General features: G+C 30.7%; 1 protein-coding gene across 10 annotated transcripts in view; it reads right to left on the reverse strand.

Moving 5' to 3' along the window:
• The window catches only part of LOC118183479 (GATA-binding factor 2-like), a 550,695-nt gene that overhangs the window by 151,883 nt on the left and 383,762 nt on the right, over nt 1–15,050 (reverse strand). The window lies entirely within an intron of this gene.

Raw genomic sequence — 15,050 nt, forward strand, 5'->3', positions numbered from 1 at the left:
ATTTCGGCAGTACATATACTAAAAATCCTGGTAGTATAAAACCGGTGGCATGAAATTTATCATTACCTTGAAATATTTAGAAAACAGGAAAGTATTCCAGATGTGTTTAAAACCATACCGAGGTTAGTAATGATAAAACAACAGAATACAGTGCAGATAATCTAAGCATTCAGAAATAGTACTTGTATTATTCTATAAAATAATCCAGAGTTAAGTTTAATTAACAGTTTAACTCGCAAAAACTCTAAAGAAATAATTTAATATTCTTTAAGTGTAGAACAAAATTCTCTCAAAACAGAATTAAAATTCTAGATACAGAGCAGAAAATAGAAGTAATGCTTCAAAAAGTATGAAATACTGAAGAATTCCTTTTAAAAATCTTAACTGTCAACATTGTAACTAATGATTTGTTATAAGCGGACATTGCTTTGTCATTACGTTAGGAATTTATTATATTTTCCCCGAAACAATTTTTTGAGTGTTTCTATGGGTTTTTTTCGACCAGTACTATTCATTTTAGACTTAAGACTGAATAAGGAATTCAGTATTTATGAGCACTATGATTAATAATTCAGCATCTTATAAAACAAATGATAGGGAGTTGAACTTTTATGCTTTAATGGATCATGACAAAGCACGCAAGGATTATCTGCTCAAGAGGAGTGATGTTTTCATGGAGGACTTTTAAAGAAAAACTGGCTCTTATTTATATTGCATATATAATAAGTAATAAACGAAAACTCCCATGCTACCAATCCATATTACACTCTAAAATTTAACTTTAGCAAGCATTTTTCATATTCTTATAATAAAATTTGAAGATCATGCAACTAGTAACGAAATGGGGTAAATTTAAACATTATGAATAAACTCCCCCTTTATTAATTATTATTAGAAAGGAGGCTGGTATTAAATAACACAAAGAATTTCAATACTTAAATTTTTAGTTCCGCTTTGTTTTCAAAAACTCTTGTTTCATTATTAAAAATCTCTGAAGGTAAGGAAAAAATAAATAAAAACTGGAGGATTTGGTTAAATTAGGAAGGATTATTTTTCATCCATGCATATATAAAGAATTTGCAGTTTGTTTACAGGAGTTTAGTTTATAAAGTGTCAGGGTGAATATTAAAAATTAACATTTCTCAATGTTCCATTCAGGTTAATTTCAGTTAATTATTTTTCAGCAAATTATAGAGAAATATTTGCACGTATGCTGAAAACGTGACAACGTTTTATTTTTAACTAAAAATAATTTTCAGTGGTACTATAAATGATTTCACGATTTTAAAACCACATATAAATAGCCGTTTATAATATAGTACAACGTTTGATAATTAGCTCCCCCCCCAAAAAAAAAATAGCATAACTTTCTAAGAGTAGATAAAAATAAATCGGACAGGTTTAAGATATAAATTTTTTAAATGTTTATTTTGTTTAGTGATATAAAAGTTAAATTTTATATTAATATAAACATAAATCCTATTCAGAACATATATATATATATATATATATATATATATATGAATTAACACCAAAGGAAGTATTATATTACAATTACTTAGTTGTATGCGAAATCCCAAAATGCTAATATTGCTAAATATGAAAAACGAAATGCAGCATCTTGCCATTACATGTTCGTGAATCGGGATGTTATTTAGAGGGTTTTAAAATATACATAAATTGTACACAGTACTACTTAAAAGAGTTATTAAATATGTCAATGAAAATATCATGAAAGAAAGAAATGTCAAAGAAATATCAAAATCTTGGAATGTGGAATAAATTCTTATAAGTTTTGACACCACTCAATTTAAAATTAATTTACGCAGGGGGGGGGAATTAAAAACATATACTCTTGTGTTTATCGTAAATAAAATTCAGTGTATTGTAAAATAATCCACTCCACAATGACTTTGTTTCAAATTTGTGAATTTCACGAGGAAGAATTTTTCTTTTTACCTCATCTTTCGCTAAAGTAATATTAGAAAGTAAGCACTGAACAATGAAAGGGTTCAAGTTCCTTTCTTACATCCAAGCGGCTTGCATTCGTGGAAGAATAGTATTCGATTTACTCCTTTCAAAGGTAATAATGGAATCAAGTGCAATTTCTTGACATCGTTTTCTAAAGTTTGGATTACTAATATGTAAAATACGAGGTTAACAATAATATGTAAATTATGAGAATTAAATTTGTACATCCATATGCAATTTTCGCGTGCTTTAACCGCAAAGGTTCAATGCACATCTAAAGCCCTGTTTTCGCTGCCTTGCAAGCGTTCGTTGCAGCAAAGTCGATTTTCGGAAATGATACAAGTCATGCTTTTGACATATCATTCAGATGATCATGATTTTTGTCATGTGATGATATCGTGACCAAAAATATTTATAAAAATACTAGCGGAAGTACCCGATGCCAGTTAAGTTAGATTGAGAGCAATGCTTCTAACAACAGAGAGAACGCTACCGCTGTAATCTTTCTCTAATAACGATGCAAAAATAAACGATTCATAGTCATACAGTTTTCAGTCTGATGCGATATGGAACACACATAAAAAATTTCGATAGAAAAATAAACTAATACTCGTCCATTGTATCAGCAACAATGGCACGTAGTTTTTAATGATTTTCGTCTTTCAATCCAAATGGTCGGAAAAACTCAAGCTCCATCCAGTATTTCACTCATGTTCAATTTTAGCCGATTAAATGTGGCAAAAAATTGATCATAATTGATCAGAAATCCGTAACGCGAACAAACAAACAGACATTCATTTTTATATGTATAGATTTTTTAAAACTTACAATTTTTTTATTAACATAACATTTTAACAACTACGATTTGAAAGCGAGCAGTAGCAACATTTTTCGAAATAAAGCATTTTTATCTTCAACGCGAGACACTGTTGCCGCTCGGAAAAATGAGTACGAAAATTAATGTTTTCTGAGTTTTTAATTAATGTTTCGGTTGATTAAAGTCGTACGCAGTCGAAATGGCTTCCCAGGAATTTTTGGGATCGAGAATAATGTATTTAATGTTTGCAAAGCTATTTTTATTTCATTGTAAAACTTAGAAATTTTTTATTAACAAACTCTATGATTTGAAAGTGAGCAGTGGCAACACTTCTCGAAATTGAGCAGATTTTTATCTCAGGATGCGCGACTATTGACACTCGGAAAAATGAGGGCGAAAATTAGCGTTTTCGGAGTTTTTAATTAATATCGTTGATTTTAGATACTTTTTTTTGGGGGGGGGGGAAGTGGACGTCGAACTTTGAAAAGAACAACTGTAGAAAGTTTGTTGACGATAGCTGTAGTAGCTACTGAGTTATTAGCGAACGAACAAACACACATACTTTCTTTTTTATATATATGAGTATTAAATTTATGGAAAAAAAAATTCATTCTTAAAAAATGGGAAATGAAGATGAACGCTTGTCGCTAGATTATAAGAAATAGAATCGTACATATTAAAAACACTTATGTTTATTAGTAATCCAGAATTACTATCAAAAAGGTGCTGCATCATTTCAAAATTTAACAGGCATTTACCATCACTCACTGAAGCATATTCAGCAGTTCTTCCCCGTTGTCACGCCTCTTCTCAACACAGCACAGAAGTCACTTCAAAAACCACGCTTACAGGAGTTGCTGTGTTTAGAGCAGCAAAGCTATACGTGAAGTACGTTGAAAAGTTTTTAAAAGGAAAGATTTTTTAATTCCCCCAGACTACAAATTGCAAAAACATTATTATAGGTTATATTGTTGGTATATGTAGTCATATCCTATGACAATGGTTTAGTAACGGAAACAGGAAATTAAGTTGAGAGGATTTTCCGCCTGAATGGCTTAAGGGAAATAAATTAATGTGAAACTTTAAACGGTATCAGAATTATTTGTGTACATATGAAACTTATAAATGCAGCTGGGTAACAGTACTAAGTGGAACTGATTTAACTGAGAAACTGGCTTAACAAAGTTTTCTTTAATGCAAATATTTTCAGCTTTACACATTAAGTAAATATCCTAATAAGAATTATCACATTAGGTTAAAAATTTGGTTTAATTAACTTATAGTTTTCAATCTTGAATTTTTTTAATTAAAAAAATAATATGTAACTGTATAATATGTAAGAATGAAAAGGAGAAAGTGCAATATTAATTCAGAGATGAATTGTTATTTTCTTTAAATCTTGAAATCAACATTTAAGAAGAGTTCTAACTTTTTCATAAATTTTTATACTGGCTAGAAGGCTCCGGTTGACAACTACTGAGGATCATCAGTTAAACAAATGCACTAAGTTTTTGCATTGAGTCAAACACTATAAGCTAAGATACTGTAACAGTGAGAGGATAAAATGCCTTTTGGTAATTCAATACGCCACAAATTTTCAAGTTGTTTTGAATTACGTGAATTTCCTTTTCATTTTTCTCCAGTTCTGCGCTTTTTAAATGTCTACAATTCAGTTAATTTCATACCAATACTGTTCCCTTTTTCCAGCAGCGTAATCTATATCTAGATATTTTCTACTTTCAGATTTAAGAAAAATTCAGCGTGAATTCTTACAAACAAGAGTTACAGTTAAACTTACAGACTTACAGTTAAAGACAAAAAATCTGAAAGCTTTCAGATTTTACATTAGGTCCCAAAGGGGCACTTTTTTTTAAAGTTTTGGGTGTTACTTTGTTATTAAATATCATGCTCTTCGCTCTTACACCATAAAATTCAGTTCAACAGCAATATCGCAACATAATTTTAAAATGAGCATATCTTTAGAATTTTTAATACACAGTCTTGCGCGCTGGAGATAATTTTTTTTTTTTTTTTCCATACAGTGTTGCCATTCCTCGCTTTGAAATCGTTGAGTTTCTTAATCAAAAATTCGTTAAAGTTTTAATATGAAATAGCTAATAAAACAAAGTCCAAATTCCAATTTTGGGCTTACAGTTGCCTATATTCCGGTGGAAACGTAAGTTATTCAAAATTGGATGGCTCTAGGTACCGTTGTTTTATCACAATGCGAGAAACATACATACATTTATGCAGACCAAGTATTTGTAATATTGTAATATTTGGTGGCAACAGTTTGAAAAGTGAATCAACGCAGAAAGTGAATAGACGCAAAATGTCAAAACGATATTAATAGCCCTTCTGGGGTAACGCCCTTTGGGCTAAAAAAAGCATTTTATTATTTACGCGATTCAGATTTTCATTATGCATAATACCTTTAAACCGAATTTTGATATTGATATTCTCTTTTAGATTAGGTAGTTTAGGTTATTTGAACATGGTAAAGCGCACGAGGGATGCCTTCATGGAGGACCATTCTAAGAGAAACTGGCTAACTTTCACGTTATACATGGAGAAAACTACGAAAACCAACCACTCAGTCAACTCATTCGGCTGCGATCGGACTTCCAGCATTCAATGGTGGGCCTAGTTTCTTGAATGAGGTACTGAATGTAAATTATTTTAAGATTATTGCCTTTTTTCCAGAAAAAGATGAAAGAAAAATTAGTATAATATGCCTTTTATATCCCTTCATCTGTACGAGGTAAGATTTTGTTGTCGTGTAATATATAAAAAATACAAAAACTAAACATCTTAAATTAAAAAAAAAAAAAAAACTTAAATTTAATTGCAATAAAATCTTCACACAAAAAATACAATTAAGTAAAGATTTTTTAAATTTATTTTATATGGGTACTTATTTTTTTTTTTACTTATTTTATATTTTATCATAAAGAAACGTAATCGGTAATGACAGGTGTCAAATACTTCGAAATTGTGGGAAATCTCCCGTTAATTTATCGATATCAAGTGTAACCCAGATCGAATGGATGAAAAGTTAAGACACGAAATCAAGTTCTAATTTAAGAACACATTAGAATTACTCTTCCCTTGTTGTTTTTCAAATGGTAATTTAAATTACTTCTTCACTTTAGCAAAAGTGAGCCAAATAGAAGTAAACGAAAATTACAAATAAAATTCTGGTAATCATCCCTATTCCCCGTAGACCAAGTATTTGCATCTTATACTTTCCTCCGATAAAGAGCAAAATTCAGTCGTCTGTTGAGGATAAATTTCATAGAAAAGAAACTAGGTATATGTTTGGAGAAAGCGTGCTTCTTCAATGTACTACTATTTCATCGAAAATTATGCCAGCAGTTATCAGTTGGATTTTACTATTCATATTGTATGTTTTATCTGCTGTATTCAATACCTAATACATAAGCATAATACAGAGCAGATGTGTTAATAAAGAACAAAAAAACAGTATTTCATTAAGCTCGACATCTGCTTTATGCTCATCCTAATAATACTATATTTAAGATTTAAATGTTTTTCATAAACTCTCTTCAGCTAGCAAATGAACTAGAAATAACTCCTTTGTTTAAATCTTCAGAATAAAGCCGATTAACTACCAAGGAAATCATCGGTTGCATTGCAAATTACCGGATTTAATTAATTTCCTAATACATCGTTAGTAACCTTGCGAATATTGATTTCAAAAGAAGTGTAATACATTTTGCGTATTAGCGCTTCTTTTGGAAATACTAGTACACCATACTGAAGAATTAATTAAAAGCTAAGCTTTTGTGTCCGCTGTTGTAATTTAAGAATATTTACTGTTTGTTAAGGAATTTTGAGGCATTAAGAACAGTATCCGAAATCAAAAAAGATGTAAAGTAATTTAAGCTAGAAGATTTAATACAAATTAACTATAATATATCATAGGCAAGTAGATATTAATTACAGCGAAGCACTTGAAAGCTATCATTTTCTTCGTAAAAGATTTTCAGTGGGAAATGGGATATTTTTTTCCTGGTTGGATTTGATATGCTTTTCGGCGAGAATATGACAAAAAAGACCTGTATAGCCTAATATTAAACCAAAGGATACCGAGCCAAATCCAAAACCTTCGCTTCACAGCTCCGTTAACATTTCGGCTGTACATATGCCCTTAACTTTAATTAGACAACTTGTCCCCTTTTAACTCATTTTGCTAGACTTTAGCATCCTGGAAGTTCATTTGGAGATATCAAAAGGGTTCACTGAATTTGTCTTATCCTAGCATAAACGTATAAAGATTGGTAGAGTCTAAGGTGTTTTTTTTTTTTTTTTTTTTTTTTTTTTTTTTTTTTTTTTTTTAATGCTGCGGATGATGAAAAATGAGCAATACCCTCACCAGGACTCGAACCTGGACCTCTTGAATAGGCGCCTAGTGTACTATGTTACACCACGAGAATATACTGGAAGGAGGGAGAAAATACCTTACATACTTCCCCTTTTAACCTTTTAAAGGGCGACCGGGGATTAGGAAACCCAATCATCATTTTGGTGGTGACGAATCATCTCCGTCCACCTTTTCATTCGGGCGCCACTGTAGATTCATTATTTTATTTTGAAGCAGGACACGAAAAACGAGCATTGCCCTCCCCGGTACTCGAACCCGGACCTCTGGAATTCACCCCGAGTTTGGTACCGTCACACCGCGAAGGCAAGCTGGAAGGAGGAAGAAAATACTTTATGCAGATCCAACAGCGCAAGATATTAACTTGATGTAAAAAAGTAACGCAATATTTAGCTTTTGTTATGGCATTTTTAATGCAATATTGTGCTATTCTGTAGACAATATGGGGATGTTTTATTTCGTAATTGGTATGCTAACGAATGGATGAAGTTTTATTACCTACTTCTCTATTTCTTTTCTTATTTTTTACAAAGTAAAATTTGATATTATAGAAGTAGTTATTTAGACTTTTATTCTACTTCTGAACGATTATATACTTGACGCCAGATATATTCGATGAATTCTGTAGCCAACTTCAAGAATACATAACTAAACTGTCTTTTCGTTTTGTTATTATTTGTTCAGGTATTTAAAAAAAAAATGAAAGTAATGGATTTATTTAGAAATTTTTAAAAAATTTCGTTAGCCTAATTAAAAAGTTTACACCATTTTTAAGATGATTCAAAGAAACCTCCAAAATTCTTCGCTTTAAATTCATGAGAAATGATTTCTATTAAAATTCATACTGCATTCAAATCGCATGGAAGAGTGATAAAATAAAGTTATCTTACCTGGAGTCATCTTTTCTTAACAAGTTTTTCGTACTTCTGGAATTGGAGATAATAAAGACGTGAAATTTGAGACACTAAGTGATGTAAATTTTTAAATTTCGCCCAATGCGCATGATTTATGCGAAAAATTACATTGTTACTTCCAAATCTCCAATGACAAGCAAAGCAAATAAACCGAGATATATACGGAAGAAAGCAAATAAGGGGAGTATCTCTACGTTGCAAAGAAAAGTGCTCTATTATCGTTTCCAACCTCCCATGACATTTTTTACGACTTGTCGCTGAAAATTATCAGTATTTGTTTTCCAAATCCTGTATCTAAAACCTGATATCGTATAAATTTAAAATTTATTCCTTTTTAAAAAAATTAACGCTCTCTCTTCCGTCGTTGTTTTTTTAATCGTTTTGTTCTTAACATTAAAAGCTGCAGGTACTTTTTTTATGCCCTTTTACAAGAAGGAACTGGTGATAAGAAACTGCATCATTTAGAATTTGACACATTGATTCAGATAGAGCTTTCCGCTATTGTAAGAAAAACTAAAATGGCGAACGGATTGCCGTCTTTTAAAGCGTCATACCGAGAAATCCGTTATCAACCAGCTGCAAGCGTTTAGGGAAAAAATCTCATGTGAAAACCACGTGACTTTCTTATACAGCCTATTAAATTATATGCACTTTTTTTATTTAAACCTATTTCCATGAATTATTCTAACTTAATAAACCGATCTCTCAAAGCAAGGTGAAAATGACTTCAAAAATTGTAAATTTTGAAAGTAAATACCATGGTTAATTTTTTATTGTACTTAGTTTAATTTCTTGGATTTTTATTTTTTCATAAAGAGTATAAAACTTTCTCAAATATAAGTATAGGAACCGAGAGACCGCATTAAGAAGTAGATTTCGTTATTAACCCAAAATTAATTTTGTTTTAAATTTGACATTGCCAAAATATGAAAGTTTTCGTCATTTAAAACACTTTTTTTTTTTTTTTTTTTTCTGCACTTCCTTTAAACTTGTTTCCTCGAAAATTATTCTAACTTGATCAACCGATTTCTCAAGGCAAGTTGAAAATGACATCAAAAATTGCAAATTTTGAAATTGAATATCCTGATCAATTTCGACATTTAAAATACTTCTGTAAGTGGAAGTATATGACTAAGATCAACGACTGCAAAAAATAAAGGCCGTGTAAGGACTTTTAAGCTAGGTGAGGCGAGAGGTATGTATATATTTATATAAGACTGGTTCTGCCGATTGTGATTTAAAAAAATAGAGAGATTCACAACTAGATGTTATAGCAGTCCCATATACAAAGTTTCAACATTATACAGCTAAACTTTTCTTAGTTATGCAAGAAACATACATACATACGTATGATTATACAGACGTAACGAAAAAAAAATCCTTTTTGAGTCAATTTTAAATCCACTTTAGAATCCGTTTTGGAAAAAAGTGTCGGTATGTAGAGAAGACATGCAAACAAATCGTCCGAATGGGTTCGGAAACGGTCAGAATGGATATTTGTGTTGAAATATGATACCCGAAATTTCTCGTGATCACAATTCCTTTTCACTTTGTAAAAGGAAGTGAAAAGGACCATAGATTTTGAGATATGTTTCCAGCAAACCTCCCGGAAGATGAACAAACCTGAAGGGGATTTACAATCTAATCTGTAAAGTCACTAGGCCTTATGCGCGTAGATATTTTATTGCAGAAACATATGAAGGATCAAGCTCACACAACGCTGTTCGCGACAAGAAATAAAGCTAAGATGTTTATGGAAAACTAAAATATCGGTTAATCTGCAGAAATAGATAAAACCTTTCGATGTGTATTGTTGGAGCGTCACCAGTCGCCGAGTGGTTTAAGAGCGCTGAATGCTGGGATTTCGACCTGGGTTCGATCCTGGCGAATGGGGTAGGTGAGTAGTGACTTTCACGGTTTTCTCTCTATGTAACGTGTATACGAGCCAGTTTTTCTCAGAAAGACCTCCATCAAGGCATCTTGGTAGATAGCTCCGTGTATTTTGTCATATTCAAGTAACGTTAACGTACCGTACATTGTGAAACGAGACGTCCGCGCTAAAGCTTTGATCAATAGTCGCAAAAGCTGCATCAATCACTGCTTCAAATAACGCGACCCGCGTATTGCTGTGCTAAAGAAATGTTTGTTCAATGACATTCCTCACAGCTCATGGCGTTTGCTGCCGTAAATGGAATTGATATACTGAGTATTTCTTATCCACTATATTTATTTACCTTTTTCTACGCATTCATCTTTTGTCTTTAGCTTGACTATATGAGAGTGGAAATGTGAATAAACAATGATTTTAATAATTAATTATAAGTTATCACAGAAAGCTAACGCATAACAAATTGTCAAATTTGGGAAAAAAATAAAGATGCGAAATAATTGTAAAAATAGAAGCGAAAGAAAATTTGAACATGAGTTACATAAAAAAGATTATTCACGTGAAAAAGATTTTAAATGATTTAAAAAAATAAAAAAAAATGAAGAAGTTGATACCCAGGATTTAAGAGATAAGGATATGAACTTGCCTATAGTTTTCTTCTACGGCGAAGTAGAATTAAAAAGAAATCAATTAAATTCTCGAAAAATGAGTTCATAAGATTTGATATGAATATAAAGCATATTAAAAAACAATCTTGAAATAGTTAAGATAAAACGTAGTAAAAATGTAATAGTCTCTTTTAATGGAAAAATAATCTCTGTAATTTTTTTTCCATGTATTTGTTTCTGATTATCAAAGATATTAAAGTGCGAATATACATATACGGTCTGAGCTGATTATACTTTTAAATGTGGTGAAAAGCGATACTTTTTTCCCCGAAATATCTTTAGTTTTTAAATGTTGACTACCATGCTTTATAAACCTGTGTTGAATTGAACTGAATAATAATTATCTTAATCACTTAAATATATATATATATATATATATATATATATATATATAAGTGAAATAAATTCTACGTTGATATGATACATTCTCTATGATTGTGTCATTTTTTCAAAATTTAGTTTTTATTTTTTGTTTAGTTTCTACCAATCTCAGTCAAAATATAAAAAATTATAATAAATATTCAAAGGTACACTTTAGCTATTAATGACAATATTACGAGTTATTGACATCAGCTGAATAAATAACATACAGTACTATTTTGAAATGAAAATGCAATCTATGAAATATCTCCTCCATTGCTGTTGAAATATTCGCTAACATCTTTCAAATTATGTTAAGTTCCACAAACAAAGTGAACCCAGATATTTTGCTTCCACGTCTATTCACCAATGAGATGAAGACAGAAATTTGATAAAACTTGACACTTAGTCTTGATAGAAAATTAGCGTTTAACTTAAATGTACTTACAATTTTTATATAGGTAATCCAGAGTAACTTGGGATTTATAAATACCTTTAGATAAAATGTGTCATATGTTCAACGGCCAGAAAGACTGGATAAAGCATTTCCTTGTACAGTTTTTACTAAACTAGAGGCTTCATCTCTACATAATGATATTTCGCAAATAATTCTTGGCTCGATTAAGCGCGTACTTTCGCAAACTTTTATTTTCTTCCGAGTGAGAATTAAATTAATAAAAAGAAAAAGAAAGAGACCAAAAATACGCAAAAATAAGTACTGTTCCGAATTTTTTATATGTAAATAAATTTGGTGAAATTATAAGTGAAACTGTGGTACTTTTCGTGTAATCTAACAAGAAATCTTGAGAGACGAAGATCTGCCGGAAAAATAAAATTATAGGCACAAGTCTCTTTAACATTGAGATAAACGGCTATTCGCTAAATTCGCGAGATATCGCCAAGTTGGGGATTAATTTTTATCGCCAAATTTGGTTAGTAATAAATACCTTATAAAACTACAGCGCTAATTAGCGGAATTATCATCCATTTAAGTTTGAATAGTGTTTGGATTGTTTGCTTAAATATATTCGTGGTTCAATTATCGGTTCAGCTCCTAGACGATACTCTCAGTGGCAAGATGATCTTCGTCTGGTTGTACTCCTATACTCCTCCTGATTACTTGCTCCGAAAACGCCCGATCATTGGGGAAGGGGCTTTTAAAGTGTTCTTCCCCTTTTGCTTTATTTTAGAAAACAATGAACAAATTAGTTATATGTTAACAGTAGAACTAGTTTCATATCTTTCAAGCAATATCGTTTACTCACATTGCTGGAGACATTTTGTTGTACTATCAGAATATTACTGAAATCACGAACTTGTCGTTTTCATTTCCTATCACGCAAAGTAATAAATAATTCATCGAATATCCTTATTAGAAAGAATATCCCCCCGATACATGTGATTTTTCAAAGAAGATTTATTGCCTTTTACTTGGTGTTCATCAATGCGTTGCGAATCCATTTCGTAAACAAACTTCACTTTAAGATTAGCCTGAGAAACTGAAACACATTAATTTTAGCAAATAAGTCAAAATAATGAAGAAGAAACGTCATCTAAATGCGATGTTTTCACAAACATCTATATTATTGAGCAAGAAGATTTAGATAGTTCGGTTACGAATTTTCTTATGGCAAAGTGCAAGAAAATGGTCAGAACTTCAGAAGGATGCCTCCATGGAGAATTTTCTAGTGACTTGGAGTATTAAAATGAAATGGGCTGGTTTTTTCTTTTTCTATAAGGCATCGTATTTTCAAATGGTGAAAGAATGTTTAATTGATTGAAATGCCATGTCTGTAGCTCGACTATAGAGTTTCGCTCATTTCTAATGAATTCCATTTTCAAAATCGATATATGTCTCCCTTCCCTCTTTTCGAAAGGAATTCCATTTTCAATTTAAGTATCCCAAACAGTTTCTTTTGAAATATGTTCTCTTATAGATAAAAGTGGGTACGCGTCGCATCTCTGGAAGCAATGAATAAATGCGAATTTGAAATCCATATTTTATAGAGATTTAACCGAAAAAAAATACGTTTGAATGAAAAGAAAATCTGAAAGGTTACGTTACGTCCAAAATTATGTCCAAAAGGGCATTTTTTTAACATTTTGTGTATTACCTTTATTTATTAAATATCATGTTCTTCATACTTAAACCATAAAAATTCAGTTCAAAAGCAATATCGCAAAATAATTTTAAATTGAGCCTATCATTAGAATTTCCAATACACAGTCTCAGGCGCTGGAGATAATTTTTTTTTTTTTTCTGTATAAAACGTTGACATTGCTCGCTTTGAAATCATGGAGTTTGTTAACCAAAAATTCATTAAAGTTTTGCAAAATATAAAATCGATAATAAAATTCAAAATTTCAAACTTGGGCTTCCACATGCCCATATTCGCAGTAGGATTACGTCACTTGAAACTGGATGGCTCTAGGTACCGTTGTTTTATCACATACATTTATGCAGATTCTTCATTACTTAATTTCTTCAAATATAATACAGGGCAATAATATTTGGTGGCAACAGTTTGAAAAGTGAAAAGGACATTCAGAGTGATTCGACGCAAAATCGCAAAACAAAAACAATAGACCCTCAGGGACAAAGCCCCTTTGCACTAATTATAGGAGCTCACTATTATTCGGAGCATTTAATACAGTTCACTTCCTAGACTATATAAAAATTAAGAAACTGGAGCTTAGACCTGAAAACTGAGTGTTAAATCCTCGATAGACATATTCTATTCAAATTCATGAAAAAAGCTTGCATTTTAGGCAAAAGTATGTAAAAGGAAAACGACGTATTTTAGCTCATTTTGAAATAACTTTGTATATAGTGGACTTTAAAATTATTATCTGCATTAAATACGAATTTAAGTTTAAATGTCTGTAATATAATTAACTCTCTTTCTTAGAGTTAACGACTTTCACTATTACGAGAATTTTTAATTTTATCTGTTTTTCTTTCTTTTCGGTATTTCGTCCTAGCTTCAGAATGAGTATCCGATAATCATATTCCAATATCTGCTTTAAAATAAATGAAATTGTTGTTTGCTTGATTTTTGTTTTATTAATTTTATGATCTAAACCTATATTTAGAATAATTTAAAAGGTCACATAATTTTTATATATGTAAACGACTACTTTCATTTATATGATATATTTTAAATTATACTATAATATAAAATTATTATTATCATATATATAAAACTTTTGCTTACATATCTTATATGCTTTATTGAATATTCTCTTTGTAAGTAACATTTAAAAAAAAATCTTTCGTAGATAGTTCGATCTCGTCGGAAAATTTCCTTTATCGGCTTGAAAACTAATAAATTAATATATTAAATTCATTTTTATATCTTAGAGTTTTACAAATTTCAAGGAATTCTTTCAAGCATGCGAGGGGATGAAACACGATCTTTTTCTAATTGTTGTGGATTTTGAAGAAAAAAGCCAATTCCCTTCGATAAGTCAGCTTTTTCCCACAAAATGAACAATTATTAAATTACGATCTTTTTATTTTATTTTATTTTTGATTTGCACATTGTACCTTTGTACTGTAAGTTTTTTTTATTTCTTCAGTAATAAACTACCACTAGGAGTTTTACGTGTTATTTCAATAATTTAACCTCAATCTCCTGAATTAATTTTTTATACATTCAATTTACAATACCGTTTGTATTTCCGTTCCTAAGATAATCATTAATAAAAAAATAATAATTAAATTTACATTTATACACACACATATTATTGCACTAATTGAGTCTTAATTTAAAAATTAGCTTTGTACATTTCGAGAGAATCTGACAAAAGTTACTCTTCTTCAAAAGACATGTTTCAGAATTTCTCCTTATGCATACAGCATTACCACAAAATTAACAGCAATCTAAGATTGAATTTTACATAGAGTTCAAGATCTCTTCCTCTCTTAAATATACTTACAATAATAATTATGTACAATTAACTGTTAACATGTCGATGTAAAATACGAAGCATTAGCCCAAATACCCGTGGGAATCTTAGGGTATTCGCA

The sequence above is a fragment of the Stegodyphus dumicola genome, chromosome 3 (genome assembly GCF_044657685.1).
Source record: "Stegodyphus dumicola isolate Sdum_Otavi_A_Nest chromosome 3, ASM4465768v1".
Classification (NCBI taxonomy): Eukaryota; Metazoa; Arthropoda; class Arachnida; order Araneae; family Eresidae; genus Stegodyphus; species Stegodyphus dumicola.